This window comes from Dipodomys spectabilis, unplaced genomic scaffold (genome assembly GCF_019054845.1).
Source record: "Dipodomys spectabilis isolate Male_0828 unplaced genomic scaffold, ASM1905484v1 ptg000365l, whole genome shotgun sequence".
In the NCBI taxonomy this organism is placed as follows: Eukaryota; Metazoa; Chordata; class Mammalia; order Rodentia; family Heteromyidae; genus Dipodomys; species Dipodomys spectabilis.
In genome coordinates, this window is record NW_024871042.1 from 16687254 (window position 1) to 16714252 (window position 26999).

A 26999-nucleotide genomic window follows, 5' to 3' on the forward strand; every position below is an offset into this window, starting at 1 on the left:
ATTGTGTGGTTGTTGCTATGCTCTTTGTCTATCATGTTCCACAAGAAAAAAATATGCTTTATACCACAAGGAACCTTCTATTTGCCTAGTGTCAGAACAGAGACTGGCTTCATACTCTCAAACTTGCTTTTTTTCTCTCCAAGAAACATAACCAGACCATATTTCTATCTTTCTTTGTGTCCAGCATGACCACACAGCCATATTTCTATCTTTCTTTGTGTCCAGCATGACCACACAGCTGAGTATCAGCAAGGAGAACAAATATGGTTCCAGTAACATGTACTGTTGAGATACAAAGAGACCTCTTCAGAACTATCTCCTATTCTTTCCTGTACTCTTTGCAAGTTAGGTGAAGGGTTATGGGATGACAGGGGATTGTAAAGTTGGGAGGTATAAGTAAATAGATATCCTACTTAATGTATGGAAAAACTCCCAACACCTGAGTGAACTTCACATGAATAAGAAATAGGGTTCACTTGGTTAGCTTTTGAGAATTGGCAGTATGTTTCTCAAAACAATGAGCCATAAGAATAACCTAAACAAAGGCTTTAACAAGTTGCCTGCACATAGGAAACCCTAAATTATTATGTGTTGACTATTGGCTCAGTTAGAAAAATAATGTTAAATAATTAATTTTAAATCATTTAGTTGATAGTATTGTATCGTTTGTTGATGTGAACCCATTATTTCAAAATGGATTAAAGAAGTAAGTGGTACTCTGTAGTAGGAAATTCCGTACAGATGACACTTATAGATCTCAGATGTGTACACAGTGCTTTGGGGTAAAAAAAAAAACAAAAAACAAAAACCCACCTCCTGTGTGTTGAAGTCTAGTGAACGCTTATATAAAAAAGAAAATCAAAGAGATGTTTGTGTACAATGTTACTCATTCCCTTTACTGACATTTCCTGTTTGGGATCATAAAGGGAATATGAAGGACTCATAAAAACCTAAATGAATTGTGCCATAAATGTTAACTGTCTCAGATAGCAGTGTTGAAACACCACTCCACCACAATACTGCTACAGGGCAAATCTCTCCTCTGCCTCTTTAGATTGAAAGCAAGGCCAATGTCATGCCTAAATGTAGCCATTAAAGGGTTGCTACCCCTCCCTTCTCAAACTGAGGCTGCATTTTTATTCAGGTCAGTCAGAACAATTCATTGCCATCAGAAGTTAGGACTCTTCAAACACAACAGGTGTCTCTACTTCACAAAACTGTGCTATGAATTTTAATGATCAACTTCAAGTTTTATAAGTATAATTAGCCTTTCAAGGTGCTGCTTTCAAATAATGCTGGACATGAAGTCTATCACACTCATCCTTGGGCCTAAACAATGAACACAATCACACTAGAGAATTCTAGAAACTCATCATTTCAATTTAGGAAGCATTTGAAGGTCATAAGCATCCTATCTATTATTATATATGTTAGCACCAGTCAAAGAAACAGTTGGCTATTTTTTTTTTTAATGTCTTACCCAAGTGGTTCGAGTAGATTTGGGGAGTCATGTGTCATCTGTATTTCTCTCAACTGATCCCTTTAAGAGTTTTCATTACCTGTGGGACCATATGAGTAAGTGAATCAAGAGTAATTGCATTCATGAGAATCCCCTCTGCCTGGTAGGAACATCTAAATTGGTTAGTGGGCTCCGCTAACCTTGTGCTGAATCCCTGCTGGCTGTACTGTAACTGAACCTCCCTGATACATTGATATAAAATTTAAAACTAAGCAGTGGTATCTATAAATAGTGAATCTTCTGGGAGGTAGAAAGGGGATGGATTAACAGGACAGAAGGGAACATCAAAACTGTCCATAATATTTGGCTGCTAAGTGGGCCCCTAGGCTTACATTTGGTTATGTTTCTGATTTCCCCCATCTGTGGTTTCACTCACTCCATGCAGTTTCAGTTCTCCAGCAACAAGCAATTTGTAAGTTTGAAGTTCCACAGTGTCCATGTGGTACAACGAAGTTTCCTGCTGGCTAGTATAAGCTACCTGCCTTGTGGTCCTGAGTCATCATCCCAGATAGCAAATAAACCACTCCATCAGCTGTTTCTGGCATTCACAGAGTCTTGAAACAGATTTTGTGTGTGTGTGTGTGTGTGTGTGTGTGCGTGTGTGTGTGTGCGTGCGCGCACGTGCATGCTGTATTAGCATTTACACGTAAATTTAAATTCCTGTTATTAAATTATTGAAGAATATATATCTACATCTAAAAAGAATATGGAAAATTCAACACCTGTCCTCCATGGGCAGGGAAAAAGAAAATTAGAATCTTTACTTTCAATTTTATTTGAAATTACTGAATATTTGGTGCCAAAAGAACCTGCATTAGTTTTATAATTGAAGAAAAGGCCCTGACCCAAGCTTCAATGGTTCTTCATATGTGAATGATGTTACAGATGCTCCAACGAGATGAGCCATTATGCTGACACCATTTATGTTCACTGGCAATGATTGTTGCCAAATTTGACTTTAAGAGACAGCATTGGAACTTACTTTGTAAAATCGATTGATAATGTTTACTTTTCCTGAGAGGTAGAGGGAATCTGTTGAGAAAAATTTTTGGCTTTAAGCTTAAAATTATTATTTTTCACTAGGCAATGGTAACTCATGCCTGTAATTCTAGCTATTCAGGAGGCTAAGATCTGAGGATCAAAATTTGAAGTCATCCCAGATAGGAAAGTCTGTGAGATTCATATCTCCATTTAACCACCAAAAAAGGTGGAAGTGTAGTTGTGACTCAAGCTAGCCTTTAGTGATTAAAAATCTCAGGGACAGCACTCAGGCCACGAGTATAAGCCCCAGGCCTGGCACAATATATGTAGATATAGATATAGATATAGATAGATATATACACATTTATTTGTATGTATAATGTGTATAAATAGTATATAGTGTATATATAGAAATATCTAATATGTATAAATATTATGTATATAATATTATTCATTGACAGGCAATTATCAGAATGGAAGTATGTTGTACGTATTTTTCCATTGTTTCCTTCAAACCTGGTCTTAAGAAGATTGCATCAAGAGGATTTGCTCATGCAGATAACAGGTAAAAATGGCCATTCATGTCTACTCTAGCATTTAGAACAGCACTAATCACATACAAATTCTGTCTCTCTCCTGTGCCTTTTGTAACAATGCTCTTGCATCTTCTTTGTATCCTTAAACTCCCCTCATGTATCAGGTTCCTTGTTACAAAGAGAAGTTAATCTCACAGCAGTTGTCATAAACTGCCTCTACAAGATTTCTAGATGCCCACTAATGACTTTGAAGACAGTATATTTTAATAAGTGAATATTTTGTTGATCATTTTAAAATGTAGCATTTAACATGCTGTTTATTAAGTTCAATAAATTTAATGCTAACTAAAAATTATTATGACATTATTACTAAACATCAAACATCCAAAACTGAGACTGTCAGAGTTTGGGTAGAACAGCATGAAGTACCACAACTAGGCAAGAAGTCCAAGCTTTTCCGTACCATGGATGAGCCAAGCTTGACAGGAGATTAAAATTATTTGCCCAAATGCCTGTTTCCTGTAGTCACAATTAAATAGTAGCAAGCCATGCATTAACTCCATATTGTGAGGGATGGTAGAAGCAAGAAGTTAGGTGTTGGTGTCTGAGGCTTGTAATTCTAGCTACTTAGAAATATGAGATCTGGAGAATTATAATTTGAAACTAGCTTAGGTGGGAAAATTTGTGAGGCTCCATCTCGAGAAAAGGCCAGTTGGAGGCATGGCTCAAGTAACAGAACACCAGCCATGAGCAAGAAAGTGAGGCCCTGAATTCAAGGCTGGATGAGAGTGAAAGTCTAAAAAAAAGAAAAGTAGAGAAGTAATGGCATGGAAGAGATAAATGTGACAAAAAAACTAGACAAAAGGAATGAGGCACAGTAGCTGATACGTCCATTTTCAAACTATGAAGAAGAAACAGGCTTGGAAGGAGAAGCAGAGCAGGATTCTTGATTATTCCTGGAACACTATGTTAGGAAGGGATTCCCATGAAACATGAGACATTTTGCTCTCAGACTTTACTACAAAGCTAAAGTCTTGGCAAATGTCTGAAATCTTGGCAAAAGTCTGATTTCTTCCCCATGTTGGTCACATACATTCAACCATGAATAGAAGAGAAAGGCTGAAACTTCTAGGCAGATAAAAGTGAGGTGCTCTTGATAGTGAAAACCTGAGTCCCAGAGCCAGAAAAAGGATGCCATGTAGCAAACACTAATCAATCTGTATGCCTACTCTGATAACAGATTGAAAACACATCTCTTTCCTTTTTAAAATGTAACTTCTACCTGCTAGGTGACATAAAATGACTTATCCTGTGCTGACCAGTTTCATGTGTTTTCTTTCAATACTATTAAAGCTACCTAAAGAAGATAAACTATTCTTTTTTTATATTTTATGTAGGAGAAAGCTGGCTCTAGGACCCCTGATAACTTTGCCATGGGTCGCATGGTAGTAACCCAGATCACTCTCATTCCAGAAGTTCCCATGTTGAGCCATTGCGTTCCTAAAGCTTACTCAACCTACAGTGTTTCCATTGGCATTGAGAACCATTAAGTTAGATCTTCTTACCATCATTAAATGGTCATCTGTTTCCACAATCTCTTCTTTGACAGCTGTTAAGCAGTTTGAACCTATCAACACTTTGTTTTATAATCCATTTGAAAGGAAAAGTGACCCAAAAGTCACCTAGGGGAAAAAGATTTGAAGAAAGAGGAAAGAGAAAGTATCTATGTAGCTGGCCTCCTTTAACCTGCCTGAACTCCTACAGAAGTTGGATAGATCCCACATAATACTGGGATCCTGTGTCCTATGAATGGGCCACGTGGATTGGTTGTCCAGTGAATATTCGGGCCAGATCTCAGTAGAGAAGCATATGAAGTTCTGTAGGTCAGTGTGAGATTTAAGTTAGGAATGTCAGGAATATTAGATTGTGTCCCCTCCCCCCATAGTAAGTGACCTGGAACCAAAAGCATGCTGTCCAGCATCCTTGTCAGTGCAGTTTGGTTTATAAACAAAGAAAAAAAAAAGGAAAGAAAGAAAGCAAAGAAGGGAGGGAGGGAGGGAGGAAGGAGAAAGAAAGAAAGAAACAAAGAAACAAAGAAACAAAGAAAAAAGAAAAGAAAAAGGGTGCTCACCAGAAGGAAAAGTGAAAAGTTGTCACTTTTTCCCACGGGGTCCCTTGGCCACAGGAGGCCTTGAAATGAGATCCAGCTACTTGGATCCAAGTTTTCCTCTGAAGGAGGCTCCACAGCCCACCGAGGCCCAGGTGGCCTTAAGACAGTGCAAGCCAGGATCTCCAGTCTACTGGTCACTTGCCAGGGAGTAGGAATAAATTAGCCACTGTTGGATAAATAGGAAGCATTTGATCAAGAGACCAACCTAGCTGTCTTTTGGGTCTGCTTAGTACAGCGGGTTAGGTAGGTCCCAGGGATGCTGGTTAGACCCCTAGCCATGGCAAGGAGTGAATCCACCCGGGAACCTATCCCGGACTTTTGGCACCACTATGAAAGGAAAAGTGATCCAAAAGACCACGTGGGCAAAAGTCACATAAAGGAGAAAGATTTATTGCCAGTGGAGCTGACAAGTCCACGTTCTCCCGAGGGAGAGGAGAAAAGGAGGACCACCTGCCCTGCAGGCGCTACCATGGAGGAACGAGGGGGCATTTGCTGACTTACACCCTTCACCTCCTCTTCTCTCCTCCTGACCATTTTTTGTATCTAACAGAATATTAAATGCAGTTCCTACTCAATGTATGCTTGCTTCATGGAAGACACAGCATCCTTTAAAGTTTGAAAGGGTTAATGGGGTTATAGCTGGGACTCAGTTATTGTAAGAAAGCCACATAAATACAACACATTGAAAAACACAGTCATGAAGAAGACACTACAAACCAACAATAACAACCACAACAAAACCCTTAGCGACAGACTGGAAAACAAAAAGGGGAGTTTAAATAGGAATACTTTGTAGTTTCTCCATAAACCATGTGCTAGTAAGAATTGACAACCTAGCCACATGATCATTTATCACAAATGATTCCAGTTTGGTTTTAAATAACATGATGGAAGCAGGAAATGGATTTTAATGTGTGACTTTAGAGGTTTATTTTTTCCAGTGAGTCTCCTAGGAGATACCACAGGTTGTACTGGAAGGTGGAAGGGGCCATAGATCTGAACCCCATAGCAGATACTACTGGTTCTTTTACATCCATTCTCCTTTCTTGTAACTGACAGAATTTATTTAAGTAATATAAGAAGCTCAAATAAGCTGAGAGTACAAGGTGCTCCAAAAGATCCAGGGGTAAAACTTGTCTCAGTAGACTGCAGCATGACACTGGATTGAGGCTCTAGAAATGCTTCAGTATGCCTTTATCCCAAACAAGCCACAAGACTCTCAGTACCAGACTAGCCAACCCAGAGCTAACCACTAGGCCAGAGCCCTGAAGACACAGGTTTTAGGCCAACATAATAGACAAACGTTTTATGTTAGTACCTGGAGTCCTAGTTTCAGGTTATCCTCAGAGCTCCAGGCAACAGGTCATTGCAGGCAATTTTAGGCTCTAGAATGAACGCTATGGACCTAAACTCCACCTTTGCACATCCCAGGATTCTGATTCATCCGTATTACACTAGGATAAAAAGGACCAAAATTTCTAGCCTGCTCCAATAGACCCAGAGCCAAAACCCAACCAGGTAGATCTGGCTTCAGGCCAGACCCTGAGAACTGAGACTCCAAGAGCACCTCTAAAAAACAAAATTACAGGCCTATCACTGTATTCCTTTTTTGTATGTGTGTACAGTTTGTGGGGCTTGAACTTGGGACTGGAATGCTGTCTCTGAGCATTTTTGCTCAAGGCATGCACTCTACCAATTGTACCACAATTCCATTTCTGACTTCTTTCTTGGTGGTTAGTTGGAGGGAAGAGTCTTATGTCATCTGCCCAGGCTGGGTTTGAAATGAGATTTGCAGATCTCAATCTTCTGAGTAGCTAGCGCTAGAGGAAGGAGCTACCAGAGCCTAAGGCTCCCGTTTTTGAGGCTCATTCTGTAAGCTAGTCCTGAATAGCATGAGGCTCAAGACTGATTTAAGTGAGCCTACATGCTAAACCCATTCCACAAGTTGGTCATCTCCTATAAACTCAGGTTTAAGGCTCATCCCTGTGCGTATCTTGCCAATATGGGCACAGGTTACCTTGCCTTCCTCAAAGAACTTATCAACAGGTGCAGCTCAGACATTTCTAACTCCTGACTCAGGCACCAGGTCACCTGCCTGACTCCCTCCTCAAACCATGCTGGATCAACAGCTTGGAACTTTTGCTGGGTAGATGGTAAACATCTTTTACACAATCAGTCTGCAAAAACTCAACTAAATTTCTACAGAAACCAATATAAGGCCACAAGAAACTGGAAAACCAAGGAGATATAACAGCACCAAAGAGCACAATTTCTCATCAGCTAACCTCAAAGAAATGAAAATATACAAACTACCTGACAAAGAAATCAAAATGATTGTTATAAGTAAGGAACTTTAAAGGGAATACAGATTAATTCACTGATTTCAAGTGAATAATAAAATGACCAAATGTAAAATGCAACAAGATTGTATATCAGTAAAGAAAAAAAATCCAACAGAAATTCTGGCCTAAATAAAACAAAACAGAAGGAATGACCTTGAAGACCACTTCATCTACTTCATTGAAAATATACAATCTTCTATGAGTTGGACAAATGTCTTCCAAAGGTTCCTGTGCTGAAAGTCTGGCCCCCAAGGTGATGCTGTTCTCTGACAATAGAATTCTTGAGATGGGAAGTAGCAGGAAGTCTGCAAGCTATTGGAGTGTGTTCTGGATGGGGTGTATCAGACTTTGGCATCTAAGTCTCTGTTCCCTAGCTCATGATAAAAGTAGTTTTCTCTGTCATATTATTCTACATGATTTCTAGCCAGTGTCCTCAATAAAATAAAGCATCCGTGAGCTAGATCCTCAGAACAATGAACTGAATAAGCCTTTCCTCTTTTTTTTTATAATGATGAGCTATTGCACTGAAAAAGTGAAGGGATCCTTGGAATTGATCTACCGAAAAATGTTTTGATGAATATGGAGAGGCAGGTTAGAAAAAATTTAAAATGCTGTAGATGTAGCTTAATGAGAAGATCTTGTGAGGCTAACTAATGAACAGAGGACAAAAAAGAATAAGAATGAATTGAAAAAAAGCTTCATTGTATTTGAGCATTATCAAAAGAAAAATCACTTGATTTATAGGAGTTTGTGAAAAAGACAAAAATGATGGAAAGCTTTGAAGAAATAATAGCATAAAGTTTCCCATATTTGGAAAACAAAGATATGACTATCCAGTCACAAGAAGATCAAAGTCTCCCAATCCAGTTCAAATCAGACTATATAAGACATATAACCAAACTGTAAAAATCAGATGAAGAGAATATGTTGAAAGTAGTAAAGAATTAATCAACATAAAAGATCACTCATATAAAGGCTAGCAGCATATTTCCCAACAAAACTTCATAGACTAGAAAGAAATGGATCACTAGTGAAGAAAAACATCTGTAAACTAAGAATAATTCACATGGCAAAACTATCCTTCAGAAATGAAGGAGACATAGAACTACTCTGTGATCCAGCAATACCTGTCTTGGGAATGTATCCAAAAGGTTACAAGTAAGGATACAATAAAGACCCTTGCACATCCCTGTTCATTATTGCATTATTTGCCACATCCAAGTTATAGAACAATTACAGGTGCATATTTTACTCATCCATCCAGGAAAACAACTCATATTATTTTTACAGGGAAATGGATACACCTGGAAAAAAATATGTTAACTAAAATAACTTAGGTTCAAAGAGACAAAAATGGATGTTTTTTCTTGTATGTGGAAGGTAGATTTAAATTACAAATATGTGTGTACACACATAGGATCACATGCATATATACATAAACACATATGGTATATACAGAGAAGAATTTCAATAGTATAACTCCCTCAATGATTACCTGATCACCTTGTACTTCAACAAAATGAATACCAAGAATTTGGAACTTGTGTTGGTGGGATGAGGTCAAGACAAGGGGAATAGAAGAATGGAGAGAGAAACTTTGGGCAAAGTAGTCATAATATTCAAGTTATATATATGCAAATGGAACTAGAAAAAATGAGAGGATAAAGAGATTTGAAAGAAACGAGGGACAGTTTTGAAAGAGAATTTCGATCAAGATGCATAAAGTGACATTAACATGTTGAATTGCAACCCCCATATACAACTACTTAGAGACAATAATAAAAATGAAGAAGAAACAAAGAAATATAGCTCACACAAAGAAATATAGCTGAGAATGTTTATTAATACCAAAACTATCTTAACAAAAAAGACTAAAGGAAGTTTTGGAACTAAACTATATGCTAATTATAAATACAAAAATATCTCACAGATAAACGTAAGTACACACTTAATTATACAATGATACTCTTATTAGTGATGTTTAAATCATTTAAGTTTGGTATGAAGGTTAAAAATCTTTTATAATATTAAGAGTTAAAATAATTTTAAGGGATAAATAAAATATGATTGTGGTGTCAAAAAGTTTTGAACGGAGGAATGGAATAGAATATAGAAATTTTTGTGTTTGTAATCAAATTTAAATTATCAGTTTAAATAACAATTAAATTATAAAATTTTTGTAAGTTTCATTCTAAGCATAAAAAGGTGGATACATGAAAATAAAATGTAAGAAATCAAGGCCTTGCCTGAAAGAAAGAAATCAAGATATTTATAAAGGAAAACTTCAAAAGAAGAAACAAAGATCAATGTATTTAAAAAGCAATTGAGGAAGCAATTTCTAGAACGCCATAAGAAGTTTTTATATATCAATAATTACTTTGGGGATAAGTAGATTAAATTCTCCAATCAATAGAAAAAGTAGTTTAATTGATTATAAAACCTCAAAACTATATGATGCCTAAAGGAGAGCCACTTATCAAGTAAAAATACAGAAATTAAAGAGAAAAATTAGGTTCCAAGAAAACTGAAACTTAAAGGAAACAGGAGCTCCTACACTGTCCAATAAAATGAATGTTACATCAAAAAGAGTAAAATGACTCAAAGGGTAGATATTAAGAAAAAATATAAAATGAGACAAAGAAAATCATTGCATAATGATAAGCAGTCAACTCATTAGAAGGATATAACAGTAATAAACATATATTCTCCACATTGGAGGGTCTAAGTATGAAAGAAAATAGTAATAGATTTGAGAAGAGATAAAAATTATAATAAAATTTATAAACAGTAACTTCAATACACAACTTTGCAGCAATGGATAAATCGTACATGTGCAAAAATCAATAAACAGCTGGGTGCTAGTAGCTCATTGCAGTATTCCTAGCTACTCAGGAGGATAAGATCTGAGATTTACAGTTAGAAGCTGGCCATGGCAGGAAAGTCTCCAAATAACCACCAAAAACAAAATAAAACAACAACGACAAAAACACAAAAAAAGAAATGGAATTGTAACTCAAGTGGTAGAGTATCAACCCTTGATTCAAAGAGCGAAGGGACAAGGCCCAGGCCCAGAGTTCAAGCCTCCACATAAGCATAAAACAAACAAAATCAATAAAGAAACATCAGACTTGAATAATGTTTTAGACCAATTGTACCTAATTGACATATACAGAACATTTCATCCAATCACAACAGAGCCCACCCTTCTAGAGGTCATCCACAGAACATGCAACAAGCTAGATCAAATGGTAAACCAAACAACAAGTCTTAATAAACTTAAGATTGAAATCTAGTAGAGGGTATCATGGAAGTTAAATATCTAGAAGTAGAGTTAGTTATCAGGGCTGATGAGGGCGAGGTTAGTTGGGAGCTATTTGTCAAAGAATAGAAATAGATTTCAAATATGTAAGGGAATGAACTTAAGAAATCTATTATGTAACATAATGTCTCTGATTAATGATAAAATATTGTATTCTTTAAAATTGCTAAGGCAATAGCAATTTTGTATTCATAACACATGCACATAAAAATATATGAGCCCAGTGTACTGATGCACACTTTTAACTTCAGCACTTCAGAGTCACAAGCAAGAATTGAGCTTGAAGTCAGCTTGGAATACATTAGTGAGATTCTTTCACAAAAAATCTAACTAAATAAATTACCCCATATGAAGTAATTCATGTGTTAATCACTTTAATTTAGCCAATGCAGAATGTACAGACATTTCACGGCATTATGTTTCATATATTTTTTTTTCACTTGTCAATTAAAAACTTAAAATATTTTGTTTTTAAAAATGGAAGTATTATGTGTTATATAAATACCCTTGCTGTTTTCCTTCCCTGTTACAGCACTGCTTTATATAATGAGGTGTTCAACAGAGAAGCAGTAGCTCATGAATGCGATCCCAGCTACTCAGGAAGCTGAGATCTGAGGATCATGATTTGAAGTCAACCAAGGCAGAAAATGCTCTGAGACTTTCATCTCCAATTAACCATCAAAAATCTTTATATAGAAGTGTGGCTACAGTGGTAGAGTGTCAGTCTTGAGCAGATAAACCAAGTAATAGCACAATGCCCTGAGTTCAAGCCCCAGGACTATTATAAAAGCAACAAATAAAATCAAATTGGGTTTTGGAAGAAGTTGTGAGCTTTCTTTGTGATAAAGAAAAGTGTCATCAATACATCAAGGATGGAAGAGAAGAGAGATAGAAGAAGCCTATCTCCTTGGTGATAGTCAAGCATTGTATCCAACTTGAAAATAATATCTATGATTCTAATTCCTGTTGGTGATAAACTATCTCAGTTTTAGTGACTTCAAACAGTAAACATTTTATTATGACCAAGTTACTGAGGACCAAGTACACAATAGGAATGATGTGTCTTGATTCACAACAAGAGCATGGAATCATTTGAAGACATCTCTGTTCCCATGTCTTTAAAAAATTATTTATTTTGTTTTTGTTTGTTTTCTTTGTTTTTAATTTTATCTTATTGTAAAGATGCTGTAAAGAGGGCTCACAGTTACTTGAGTAATGCAATGAGTAAATTTCTTGTCCAACACTGTTATTCCCTGCTTTGTTATTCTCCCACTATCCCTTCCCTCCCCCACCTCCCTTACTCCTCTCCCCTCAAAGTTGTAAAGTTCATTTCCAATATACTGTCCTGTAGGGATCATTGTTGCAATGGGTCATCCTGTGTCCTTTTCTCAGCATTTTGTTATTCCCCTTCCCATTCCCAAATTAGGAAAATGTATATACAAGATGCAGGGTGCCCAAATCAAGTACAGTGACAACAGGGGATATGCCATGGGGGAAGAACATACAAAGGAAACAAAAAATATCACATAGTACACTAAAAACAACAGCAAAGAAAGACCTCTTGTGTCCATATCTTGGGGTTCATTACCATCTTCTATGGTCATATGTACATAGCTTTTGAGCTTTTCTGCTCCTCTGATAAAATTAGAGTAGATGTATACTAATGATTGCAAATGTGAAGCTGAGCACCACTAAAACCATGGCTCAGAGAACACAAGGTGGTCTCTCCAGGTCTCATGGGCTTCCTCATAAGCAGAGTGACTGAGCTCAGAGAAAAAAATGTCCTGAGAATGAGCACATATATATTTCTTAAGTAGTTGAATAAAGGGGTTTCAATTCTACATGTTAGTTTGTAAGTACAAAGCTTTTTTTAAAAGAATAAACTGGATGTCCTTTTACAGTGTTCTTTAGAAATGAGAAGCAGTTCTGACCAGATTCAAGGAAAGACATCTAAAGATAACTTCATGGCTGGTGATGGCATTGTTAAAGGATAAAGAAGCACGTGGAGTGTTTGGTATTATTGCAGACTTCTATGAAAAATACAACATGCACCTATTGCTATATCCAGGTGCATTATTAAGATAGTTGATATGCAACTGTCCTACTAACCTACTTTCAGCAAGATACTTTTGTGAATAGCACATGAGTTCTCATTTCACCTTCAAAGTAATAAGTTATAATCTGCTTTGTACACATAGGCTTGTAGATCTTGTTGAGACAAAATGGTAGCCGTAGGCATATTCTTAGGATGAGACACAGGAATTCTGAGATGTTTTATCTCTTGGACTTTGGAGAAGTTGACCAGGCAGGGGGCAGCTAGAGTCCTGAGTTCTGAACCGTTCTTTTTATTATGAGTGGCCTCTATGATTGTGAAGAAAGAAATCTAGAAAAATTTTACTATTTCTGAGTGATGGTCTCTAAGCTCTAGTCACATGTTCCTAGAAAAATTCTGAAAAATAACCTACCTTCTTTAACATTTAAAATTTTCATTTTAAGTTTACTTAATTACAAAGAGTATAAGTTCCAGGCCATGACAACACTATTCTTTCCCGTTAGCCTGGAGGTATCTACATGGCTGGGAAAGACTGGCAGTCTCATTGGTTTCTGGGGCCTGGTTAATCATTCTATGAGGCATTTCCTTTGTTACTGCTCTCTTGGAGAGTTTTCACACCTGGAGGCAATGGACAACAGCAACATTTATGTACAAGGAATAGGTGGTTGTTGCCTCCTCCTCCTCCTCCCCCTCCTCCTTCTCCTCCTCCTCCTCCTCCTTCTCCTCCTCCCACTTCTCCTCCTCCTTCCTCCTCCTCCCACTTCTTCTCCTCCTTCCTCCTCCTCCTCCTTCTCCTCCTCCCACTTCTCCTCCTTCTTCCTTCTTCTCCTTCTTCTTCTCCATCTCCTTCTCCTTCTCCTGCTGCTGCTTCGTCTTCTGCTGCTTCTGTTTCTTCATGTAAAGGACTATAAAATGGGAATCATATAATATATCTTCTAACTTTTCAGGGAGAGATGAGACACAACTAACGAGTTGCTAGGATATACACAGAAATCATGAAAACTCATATATGTTAACTTTAGTATTAGAATATTGATGAGTTACCAGAAAAATCAATTCATAAAAGGTAACTTACAAATATTGAAGATACGGTCATTACTTCTCTAAAAACTGTCCATTTTGAAAATTATTTTAAAAGTGCTATAGTATCTAAAGTTTGTGCACTCCTGATACTAAACTAGTACTCAGCCCCAATGTGGTTGAAGTGTTTAAACATGTCTAGATGTGTTAGTAAACAGAATACAAATAATGACTAAAAACAATGGCTAATTATCATTTTAAAATCTATACACTAGAAAGCTGTTATTCTAAGACATCTTCCTGGCTTGGCTATCAGAGCACAGAGCTCAAGGACCTGCTACTGAGAACTTATTTATTTATTTAAAGTATATGAGTAGTCTTGAAATATGAAAGTCCATAAATAAGAGAAAGGAGATTTGCAACCTCATCTAATTGCTACTATAAATGCCCAGAATAAATACTTGTCTCTGTGAAGCAAAGCAGAATATGGATTCAGGAAACATTACATGACTGTTGGAGGGCAGAAATACAGGCAGTTGCCATGCACATAGAAATGCCCTATTTGTGGGATGACATACTCTCCAGTACGTTTGAGAATCTGACTTATTTTGCATCTTAATTCCTCAGGGACAAGAATTGGCCCCATTCCATACTTCTACACACTGTAATCAGTTTCTAGGGAAGGAATCTCCTGGAAGCCTATTAATGACTAAAGAAAGAATCCTCTACCAAGACATTACCATGATTTCAACTTCATCCTTCTCCTGAAGACACTGTGTGTGTGTGTGAGAGTGTGTGTGTGTGTGTGTGTGTGTGTGTGTGTGTGATATGCTTGAACTTAGGGCCTTGCATTCTTTTTTTTTCTTGGCTATTTCACCTGAGTGTGGTTTGTTACCATTTGAGTAACACTCCCACTTCCAGGTTTTGGATGATTAATTGGAGACAAAGGTCTCCTGGACTTTTCTGCCATGGTTGGCTTCAAGGCAGCCTCCTGGAAAGCTAGGTGTAAGCCACCAATGAAGCCCATACTTGAAGGTTGCTTAAAAGAGAGATCTAGCACCATCATGCCAACTCCTCCTCCTCCGATGCCTACTCTTCCTCCTCCGATGCCTACTCTTCCTCAACTGATGCCTACTCTTCTCTTGAAGGATAGACAAGGCTTTAGTAGAAGTCTCCATTGTCATAGGAATCAGGCATCTCAGCACACTATTGCTTTAATTTTTATGCCTTCCTTTCTTTGTCTCTTTCTGTATTGTCTCTCTTATTTGCTTCATGTTATCAGCTATCTTCTAGTTAGCTTCAAGTAGGGTATGGGGTCAGAGTGTGCTTTCCCACTAAAGAAAGAAAAAAACTGGGGAATAAGATCAGATCTTCCTCTTCAATTTTATTTTTATTTTATTCACTTAATTAATTAGTTAATATTTTGTGCTTGTACTGGGGCTTGAACTCAATTAATTAGGTAATATTTTATTAACATTTGTTAATTAGTTAATATTTTTGAATTCAATTGATTAGTTAATATTTTGTGCTTGTACTAGGGCATGAACTCTTGCTTGGCTTTTTCCTCTTAAAGCTAGCACTGGACCATTTAAGCAACACTTCTACTCCTGAATTTTCTTTGTTGGTTATTTGGAGAGAAGAGTTACCCACATTTGTCAGCCTGGGCTGTCATCAAATTGAGATCCTTGGATCTCAGCCTCCTGAGTAGATACAATTACAGGCATGTGCCACTAGCACTTTGGTCTATCCATCATTATTGAAGAATCCCTCACTGAAATAAACCACATGAATTTCAGGAAACATTATTGCTTACCTAGTGTCTTAGTAGACAGCCATCAAGTCAATGAGTCTTATGACTGCAGAAGGCTGAATAAAGTTTCATGAAGGTGATCTAGATCTCAGAACCTGTGAGAGTTACTTTCTGTATCCAAAGGAATCTTGCAAATGGGAGGATTATCCTGGGTTATTTGGATGAGGCCTTAATTGTAATCACAAGTGTCCTCGTAAAAGGAGGTAAAAAGGAGATCTGAGTAAACAAAAAAGACAACCTGTGGATGTGGTGGAAAAATCTGATGCTATTATGCTATGCTGACAGCCTTATGATTTCAGAAGGGCCCAACAGCTACCAATGCAAGGAATACAGTTCCAAGCTAGAAAAAGTTAAGAAACAGGTTTACCTCTAGAGAATTGTGAAAGAATGCAGCCTGCCAACACCTTGATTTCACCTCAGTAAAACTCATTTCAGACATCTAACCTCCATAATTGTTTGAGAATAAATGTGTTTTATGTCCCCAAGTTTGTAATCTCTTATTTTATCAGCCATAAAAAAAATTTGGGAGAGAAAAGGGTATATATGGATCAAAACTGGTGAACATAACAGCGGAGATATAACATGTGACTCCTCATGGCACTTGTTTCCATAATGTCTTGGAATCTTGCTTAAATGTTCTTTATCTCATAATTCCCTAGGTACCTACCCAACCAATGAAAAGAGCTGGGGTGTTAAATACACAAGTCAACAAGCGATTAGTACAAAGCCCAAGAGAGGAAATGTGGGAGAAGCGCCATACCACAATAACTGATCTATGAGAGAGAACCTTATTGGACTCCTTTTTGGGTCACCTGTCTTCAGAGAGTCTATTTTCTGTCCAAGCTTTCTTTTCTCTTTCAAATAAACTTGCTCTGTCTGCGTTAAGCATTTTCCTGCCTCTTAATTCTTTTTTTTTTTTTGTCAGTCGTGGGGCTTGAACTGTAGGCCTGGGCGCTGTCTCTGTGCTCTTCAGCTCAAGGTGAGCACTCTACCACTTGAGCCACAGCGCCACTTCCCTGACTCTTAGTTCTTTAATAGGCAGAACAAACAAATCTATTCCCCTAAACAGCCTCAGAAAACTAGTATAGTGATAGACAAAAGGGCTTTGGGAAGACACTCACATGGTCAGGAAGAGGTTTACTGGTTTCTGGGAGTTTGACAAGATACTATTTCTGGTTAACTAATGGGACATTAGTGGGATATTAGGATTCCTCAGTAGTAGGAAAATGGACACAAAGGGAACCATTTGACTCCATGGACTTACAATACAAACATCACATGCTTGAAACCGCGGGGAATTACTCAAGGAACTGACAATCTTTATCAAACTATTGGGTAGATGGAACATCTCAGAGCCGTACTAAAGGTTACAAAATTATATAACTCAAGAAAATCACTGGACTTCTCCAAAAGTGAATTCTATTTCTGTAGTTTTAAGAAAAAATAATCTCTGCAGATCCTACACTGTATGTCAGCTATGGAATCTACTCTCATGTGTTTGGAGCCCCAAATATTTCTCTCATTCGTTGGCTTGCAAAATGGGTCCATGGGAAATTTTTAAGGTACTTAGTGTTTTAAAATGTTGTCATCGTAACTTAGCTCTCAAAGTCTCCATATACCAAACCACTAGATTATTTCCAGACGGATGCAATTCCTTTCAGAAACCAATAGTAAGGCAAAATGAATACTGTTCTTAGAGTCAAAGGTTTAGTGCCATTTAATCATGCCTGGCAAGACAATTTACAAGTAAATGTAAATGTTGGATTAATTTGAAGTAGGTTTTAAAGTTAATCTTTCAAATATTCTTGAAGTCAGAAAGTGACATCCATTTTTTGGGGGGAGGATCCAGTCATGGGGCCTGAACTCTGGGGCCTGGGCGCTGTCCCTCAGCTCTTCAGCTCAAGGCTAGTGCTCTACCACTTGAGCCACAGCACCACTTCCGGCTTTTTTCTTTTTTGCTTATGTGGTGCTGAGGAATCAAACCCAGGGCCTCAGGCATGCAAGGCAAGCGCTCTACCACTGAGCCACCTTCCCAGCCCCAATGACATCCATTTTTTAAAATAGAATTTTCTCATCTTTTGCCTCTATTTTCTTTCTTGACTGTCTTTACTCTCAGAGGTCTACAGAAGAACCACTGCTGGGTGTTAAAATTCAGAAAGTGTTCACTAGAATAGAGTAATAGGTGTTTTTTACCCTTACTCCCAGATATAAAGTATTCTGTAAATACAAATAGTTCTCTAAGGAATAAAATGTACATTTACATTATTAATTAGAAAGTACTTTATCTGAGATACAGTAATACACAGTTGTAGTTGGACAGAAATTAAGACAGAATTCAATGTCTAAGGGTCATGTAGTACAGTGAATCTGAAACCCAGTGGGAAGTTACACAGCCAGATTTTAATCTCAAAACCTAGTAGCCATATAAATTAGAAGAAGATATTTAATTTTCTGAACTTCATTTTAGTAACCCTTAAAATGATAATAACATCTCCTTGGGCTGTTTTGAAAAAAAAAACACAATATACGTCCATGGAAAAGTGCTTAGTATTAAATACTCAATAAATATCAGCTACTTTTAGATGACCTTGAGGCCAATAAGAATGTGAACAGAAATACTTCATTAAATTACAATTTGTTATTTTCTGGCTTAACAAATAATGTCTGCAGGGGAAAAATAATCATACATAGTAAATATGGAACTGTTTACTGAGGAAGTTTATGCAAAATCTATGTAACATTTCTACTATTGTTAGGGAAACAAATTGCATGTATTTTAAATATCAAATGGATCAAAGGATGTAGAAAAATGTGAATCTTCTTTTTTTCCTTAGTAAATTTTTTTTATTGTGAAAATACCATAGGGAGGGGTTACAATTACATGGGCAAGATAATGAGTATATTTTTATCAAGCATTATTGCCTCCTCCTTTGTTTCCCCTTCCCATCTCCCTCCCAACCCCCGCCACGACTTGTACATCTCATTGTACTCACACATGTGTGATACTCTGTCTGACTCTGTGCCTCATATCAAAATTATACTTAGAGCTCAAAAAATTAAACCTCTCAAAAACAAATTCTCAAAGAGACAACCACCCCATTAATAAGTGGGCTAAAGACTTAAAATGATACTTGTCTGGAGAGGAAATAAGAATGGCAATAGACACAAGAAGAAATGCTCAACTTCTCTTGCCATAAAAGAAATGCAAATTGAGCTGGGAAGGTGGCTCAGTGTAGAGTGCTTGCCTTGCATGCATGAGGCCCTGGGTTTGATTCCTCAGCACCACATAAGCAGGAAAAGCTGGAAGTGGCATTGTGGCTCAAGTGGTAGAACGCTAGCCTTGAGCTGAAGAGCTGAGGGACAGTGCCCAGGCCCAGAGTTCAGGCTCCATGACCAGCAAAAAAAAAAAAAAAATTAAAAAATGCAAATCAAAACTATATTGAGATTGTACCTCACCCCAGTTAGAATGGCAATTATCAAGAAAACAAATAATAATAGATGTTGGTGGGGATGTGGCCAAAAAGGAACGCTACTATATTGTTGGTGGGAATGTAAACTGGTTCAGCCACTCTGGACAACAATAAGAAAGTTCTTCAAAATACTAAACATATAACTACCCTATGATCCAGCAATCTCACTCCTGGGCATTTACCCAAATGATCACAAATAAGGCTAAAGTTACCAGTGCAACTACGTACATTGCAGCATTACTTACCATAGCTAAGATATAGAATCAACCCTAATGCCCCTCAGTAGATGAATGGATCAAGAAAAATGTGGTATATATACACAATGGAATTCAATGCTTCCATCAGACAGAATGGCATTGCCTCATTCTTCAGGAAATGGGAAGACTTGGAACAAATCATATTAAGTGAAGTAAGCCAGATCCAAAGAAATATTGGCTCCATGGTTTCTCTCATTTGTAATAATTAGACTATGTTTAGGATAGTTCTAGCAGAGGATCACAATAGATCAATAGCTATGTACATATGACCATATAAATGATGCTAATTGAAATGAAATTCAAGATATGGAAACAAGAGGGTTCTTTTTTGTTTTGTTTTTAATGTACTTTTGCCTCCCCTCCATTTTTTTCCTTTGTTGTCACTATTTTGGTGTTTGGGGTTTTTTTTTGGTACCTTGTGTCTTGTATATATGACTATCTGATTTGGAGAGAAGGGGATTAACAAAATGCAGAAACAAAGAACAAAGAGTGATTTAATGCAACAGGGAAACTTACAAGACACTATGTTGGAAATGAACTTCATAACTGGGGGGGGGGGGGAGGGGGGGAATCAGAGGGGAAGGAATGTGGGAGAAAAATGAAGGAGGAGGTAACAAAGATTTATCGTGATCTTTTCCAAGTACACAAAATGTAGTTTGTCATTTAAAAAGATGTTAGGGCAGTCAGTATCTGCGATTCCAGGGCTGCAAACCGCTGCCATGAGACGCGTCCTCAACCTGGCTGCTGGAGGCGCTGGGGCCGGCGGGTACCTTCCTAGAACTGCTCCCTGGTGGCCCCTGGGCCATTGTCTCGCTTCTGGGAGTGGGAAGGAACAACACGGACCATGGCCCAAAGATGCGTGATGCACTGCCAGGCCATCCGGTGCCCATCCTGAAGCCATCCACCGCATAGGCGCCCGAGGGCTGCCCAGATGGCCACCACCATGGACTACGTAGCCGGCTGCTCCCTGTGCCTCGACCACCAGGGACGTGCAGAACCAGTGAAAGAAGGGGCTGCCCTGGATCCTGGCCAAGAGCTTCACAACCTCCAGTATGATCAGCACCTTCATGCCCAAGGAGAAGATCCCTGACCCTCATGCCCTGAAGAGGTAGCTCAAGGTCAATAGGGAGCTCAGGCAGGAAGGGGAAAGGTCCTCCATAATCTTTTCCATCGCCCACATCATCAACTCCATCTCCAAGAAAATCACCTTGGAAGAAGGAGATCTGATCTTGACAGGGATGCTGAGTGGAGTGGGGTCGGTGAAGGAAAATGAAGAGATTGAGGCTGGCATAGACGGGGTGGTCAATATGGGGGTTAAGGTGGAAAGATCAGAATCTCGAGTCTGTACAAAGCACCCTCACTTCAGTGCCAGGAGAGAAGGGAGGCAGAAGCAAAAAAAAAAAATTCTTTTGACTTTGGCTGGGTTGGTGCTACCCACGGTGCTTGCTAACCCAGCTCTCTATAGGCCTCAGTCACTACCTATTTTGGGCCTCTTATAGCTGGAATGAAAGAAATGGACCACCACACCTGACCTCTTTTGTTCAGATGGGGTGTGGATAAATTTTTGCCCAGCTGACCTCCAACCAGGTTCCTCCAGCCCCCTCCTACGTGTATGGGTTTACAAGAGTGAGCAACCATAGCTGGCAAACAAACGTTACTAAATATGACCACCTTTTAATAGAAACAATTCTGAAAAAGGACTTGGTTGGATGGCCAGCACTCAAGAAATATGAGCCCCCTGCCAAAGCAAGTGGCCTGGAAGAGCTGGGGCAGAAATGGGAACAAAGAAAGAATTTGGGGTGCTTCCCAAGAGAATATTCCAAACTAAATCTTCAAAAGTCCAAATTCCCTTCTTAAAACTGAACTGAATTAGACTTCAGTGAGTCATTCTGAAGTTTAAACACTGCAAAAAAAAGTGGAAGTCATGTTTTATGGCAGTGTTTCTCAAACTTCCTTGAATTTGATAGTCATCAGAGGCATTTTTAAAAATGAAAACTTTCAAATTACTGGTTAGTCCCAGACCTCCTTGAGGTAACCAATGGGATTAATCTGGAACAACCATTTGCAGGGCACTCCAATTGACTTTTACCAGGGAAACACAGAATAACTACTCCATATAATTAAAGTTTGAAGTTTTTTTTCCCTTGCTTATTTTGGGCATCTGTCCTGCTTTATAGACTTTTTGTTTAAGAGATGATTTTTAAATTGCCTTATTTTTTCAAATAAACACACAGTATTAGGTAGTCTAAAAATTAAAAAAATAAAAAGGTCTTAGTTTATAATGATTGGATTGAAACATATGGAAAACATTGGCAGAAACAAATCTATCTATACAAATATACCAAAAGGTCAGCTATGAAAATGGAGCATCCTAGAGTTCCCAATTCCTGTGTCATTTTGAAAGCATCCTTCACCCAGCACAAAGACAACTAACTCAACTCTTCATTAAAAGCCAAGTGGAAGCCAGGAGTATGAAGCAAGAGGCATGCACATATTCAATCTCTACACTACACCTGCTGAAAATTCTGCCTACCTAATTCACCCTGAAATACCTTTTAATGAAGTATATCAGTTTTCAGCAGAGACCAACCAAACACATGCCATTTAAACACAAAGGACATTCTCCATCATTCATATCTTTTATTCAAGAGCAGTATGATCTTTATAGAAAGAGCACGGTTAACATTAAGATCACCACTCTAAATTTCAAATGAGCCTTCATAGAGGATCTAATTTACTAAATACAGAAAAAAAATGGGTTACTTACAGCAGGGTGTCCAGTACAGTAGGTATAGCTGGCATGAGACTGATAGTGCAAGCTTGCTCTTGGAAAGGAGTATGTGTTCCAGGATGGTTGGTTGCTATTCCATTGGGTGCTGAAGCCAGGGCTCATGGTGACTCGAGATTTACTAGTTTGATAGGCTCTTGCTGTGGAGCTGGACTATCAAGAAAAAAGAAATGCAATGTAATGACAGTTCTGTATAGAACCCAACTAGCACTATAGAGTAGCAAGCATTCCCATGTTAAGCATAGGTGTGGGCCCCGCTGACTAGGGAAGTGGTTGATCTGGCTTATAAGAGGAAGCATTAAATACTGTTCAGATTATTGAGATAAAAGTGTTTTTTTACTATTTCCAGTTTTGCCTGGATCACAAAGCACAAAGCCCCACTGAAATTGATCTCATTGAAAACATATTTTTTTTCAGCTACAACATGAAACACCAGCTTTCAGAAATGAGTTATGAGTTATCCTTTCATGGTGATGGCAACAGTGATGTTTTCCAATTATAACAATGTCTTTCCATCACAGTGGTTACCTTAAAAATTCACTATTAATCTCATCTGAATGTACTCAATGAAAAATCTTCATTTATGAGGATTCAATTAAGGCAAATATTGGTGACCAACTCAAAATGGTCTTCACATTCCATGACCTGTCAATCTCCAGGGAGTCATTGGCAGAAATGTGAACATACTCCAACAGGTCACCCATATTAACTGCCTGAAGACAGCTAAATGGTGAGAATTTGCAGTGCCATTTACCTCCAACGCACTCTATCAGTGTAAAGGAAACAGAAGAATAGTAAAATATCAATTGGCCAAATGTTAAGTATATCTTTTTGTTCACAGCTGTATATAGGGTAGAATTTACTGAAAACAAAACTCACTTTGTATCTTCTGTCCTCCTTTGTCCTCAGATGGCCACAGCATAGAAGGCATATAATAGTTTCTTTTCAGGGAACACTTTCTATCATCAAATTGCAAGAGCTGCTTATCCCAGCAGCTCAGTAACATTCACAATAAATTCTATTTATAAATCGATGGGTATGTGCCAACTCAATCACTGGGAAAATGTGCTAATCGCACTGCTATCATATTCAGGAAACCCAGTGGGGAAGGAACTTTTATCCAAGGTTGGGTTTCCCTTTGGGCCAGTTTCTAATATCATTACATATGAAAGGAATAACTTTTCTGAGGACAGATTTTAGCCAACTTGGGAAAAGCATACCTCAGCTATTCTCTTACATTTTTTCCAAACAATATTTGGAAAAATTAAAAAAAAAACTTTCAAATCAGAGATTAAAAAGTAACTAAGAAATTAAAATACACCAAAAGCTGTAAAATACTACCTTATAGAGGTGTCAAGAGTTGTTTGGTAATCTATGTTTCCCATCCTCCATCATCTAATCATGTCTGCCTACATGGGTCAAACCTCAATGTGAGCTGGGTGCTAGTAACTCATACCTGTAATCTTAGCTACACATGAGGCTTAGGTCTGAGAAAACTGTGAGTCTAGGCTGGCTTGGACAGGAATGTCCATGAGACTCTTTTCTCCAATGAATCACCAAAAAGCTGGAAGTGGGGCTGTGGTTCAAATGATAGAGGACCAGCCTTGAGCAAAAATGTAATAGTTTCAAGGACCTGAGCATAAGCCTTAGTGCTAGCACAAAAGCAAACAAATATAAAACCTCAATGAGAGGTAAAAAATGGATGATACCATATTTGTGCTTGGTTGTAAGCATGGAAGCTATATTTATACAAATGTTCCTGTTTTTGCATAGTCATATCAAAGTGGCTTCCAAAGTGTCTCAGTTCCTGCTTTGTATCATGGTAATTAAAATCAACCACTGTCATTCACTCAGTTGCGTTTTAAGAAGCTCCTTCAAGACGCAGCATTGTAGTCACATCATCGTATCTGCTTTTGTTTCTACAGTAGTTCAGAAGGCTTAAACTTTATGTACAAGAATTTTTGGAGACAGCTTTACTCCTAGTTTAATTATGTTGTCATATGGCATTCATTTCTCCTTGATGATTGTTTTTATGGTGAAATCCTTGTCCCCATCTTGTTTAAAGCTCATGTGCAAGCTTACCTCCTACTTGGCTCCATTCCTGATGCCGCTGTATTCTCTTGGCCTTTGAGATTTTATAGAGGCCATAGTCTTGCTAGAACAGTTTACTTTGTAACTATGTCATTTAAATTGTTCCATATAATATGCACATCTCAATGCTACATTGTATTGTCTTTCCAGAGATAAGCAGATGCACCATGCTTAGTCTTGAAAGCTCTGGTATCATAAACCCCTCCTCCCTACCATCTTCTTTCCCTTAGACTCTGTTTCTTTTCAGTGTACTACTTACTGATCTTTTCTTCCTAAATTGGGTAAATTTTTCAGAGCTTCATCTTTAGTTCTCTGTTCTAAGCCTTTTAACTTTTCTTCTTAGTAATATCACTCATGGTCAAGGCTTCAAGTATTATTTTTAAGTATTACAAATATAATTTAACAGTTCAATCTCTCTCCTGAAATACAGTCCCAATTTTAGAAATAGCTATGAATAAAGATTCATAACTTTCAACATGAAATAAATTGTCTTATTCTAAATTTTTACTTGCCCCATAATTTAATTATTACTGAGACCAACTGCCTTCATTTCTCTATCCAGATTCAGTTATTGGTAACACAAAATTCTGTTTTATCTTTTTAATAGTTGAACTAGTTTGTCCTTTCTATTGCCATTACCTCTACTCATTTGTTAATATTTTTATCAGCTTACATCAGGGCCACCAAAACTGAAGACTTGGCTTATCTTCCATAAAGAGCCTACATTTAGATTTTTTTGAAAATTTTCTTTTATTGGCATTAGTTCTTGATAAAAAATGTTCAATGCCTCTCTACAACCTATTGGAGAAAGTGGAAATTTCACAATGTCAAATTTGAGAGACAGTCCTTTATCTGACATTTTCAGGGTAATTTTTGTTCTTTTCCATTGAATAGTATTCACTACTAACAGGTAACCTCCTCGCTTTCTTTGTATTTGTCATGAAACTGCAGATACTCATATCCATACTTCACAATGATTAAAAGCAAGGGTTTAGAAAACATTGTTCGTCTGAGTAGATTTTTCATTAAATGATGCTTGAAAAGACAATGTAGAAAGGAAGATACTGGGATAGCCAGCAAGCATGCAAAAAGCTCTTCAAAATCATTATTCATCAGGAGAATGCAAATTAAATCTGTAACAATATTTCAGTTCATACTGGAATTCCTAAAACTAAAAAGACTGGCAACACTAAATGTGGATGAGTGACTGTGGACCTAGAATCCTCTCTGATTGCTAGTGGTAAGATAAAGTGTTATAACTGCTTCAGGAAACTGTTACTACATTTTAAAAAAAATTTATGAAAGAATTAATCCTTCTACCATATGACCCAACAATTTTGCTTCCAGTTATTTGTCCAAATGTAAATATGCAAAAGCAAAAGTATTTTTATAAGAATGTGAACAATATATTTTCGGAATTGTTGTGCCAAACTGGAAATTACTCACAGTCTGTCAATAAGAGAATGGATTTAAAAAATTGAAATGTATTCATAAAATGGAACACTATTTGACTATCAAGAAGAATATACTCTTAAAACACAATAACTCAACTGACTCACAAATCCATGCTAAATAAAAAAGCAGTGGCACAAATAACAGGTATATGTAATTTTATTTATACAAGGCTCATGACTGAAAAAAAGCCCATAATAATAGAAATCAGGAAAACAATTGCTGGAGAAATTGAGAGAAGTTATTTAGATGGGAAAATAAAGTCATTATCTCCATGGTGCTACAAATGTTGACTATCTTACTTTGTATGGTCAATACATGGAATGCATACATTTGCCAAAACATTAAAATGAACATTTGATGTAGGTGCACTTTATTTTATATAAATGTACTGCTATTTTGATAGTAGCAGAATAAGTATAAATGACAATAAAGGTGAGAACTGGCTCAGAATCTTAGGTTCAGCAATCTTCAACAAATTATAGTGGTCTAGAATCTGTAATTGTCAAATCTAAGTTCGACTCTCCTTTCCTTTTTTGGCACACCCCCGTATGTTATGCTAGGAAACACTTAACTATTAAAGGGCACCCAGCCAGAGGGACGGGCTAAGGGTCTAGACAAATATCTTCTCAATGACCAAGAGTTAGAGGTATTACCCAGCTTCTGCCAACTAATCAGAGGCCAGAGGTATTGGAGAAAAAAATTACGGAAGAGCACACAAAACAAGGGCCTTGATGCATGCTTTCAGTCATTACATAGTTCTCTTTTTCTATCTCCTCAGTTAGCAGTCAGATAACTAAAGAAAGAAAGGGGAAGGAGGAAGTTGCATTCAGAAAAACTGGACAATGAGAAAGAAGGGAATAACCAATACTAGCAGCTTCCTGAACCCAAGCAAATGAATTCAATGAAGAAATAGCAAGAGCTAATACTTAAGTGAACGTATTACCCATCAGACATGACGCAAATGCTTTACTCTTTCACGGTAGTCATTCAAGCAATATATTTCTCATATAAATATTAAGAGGTAGTTACTATTATAATGTGTACTTTACACATAAGGAAACTGAGGCAGAAAGAAATTGTGTCACTTGAAATTTAAGATTTTAAATTTAAATGTAAAATTATGTCACTTAAAATTTAACTACCAGACAGTTGGGATTTGGTTCCAGGTAGGGACTCTAGAATCCCAGC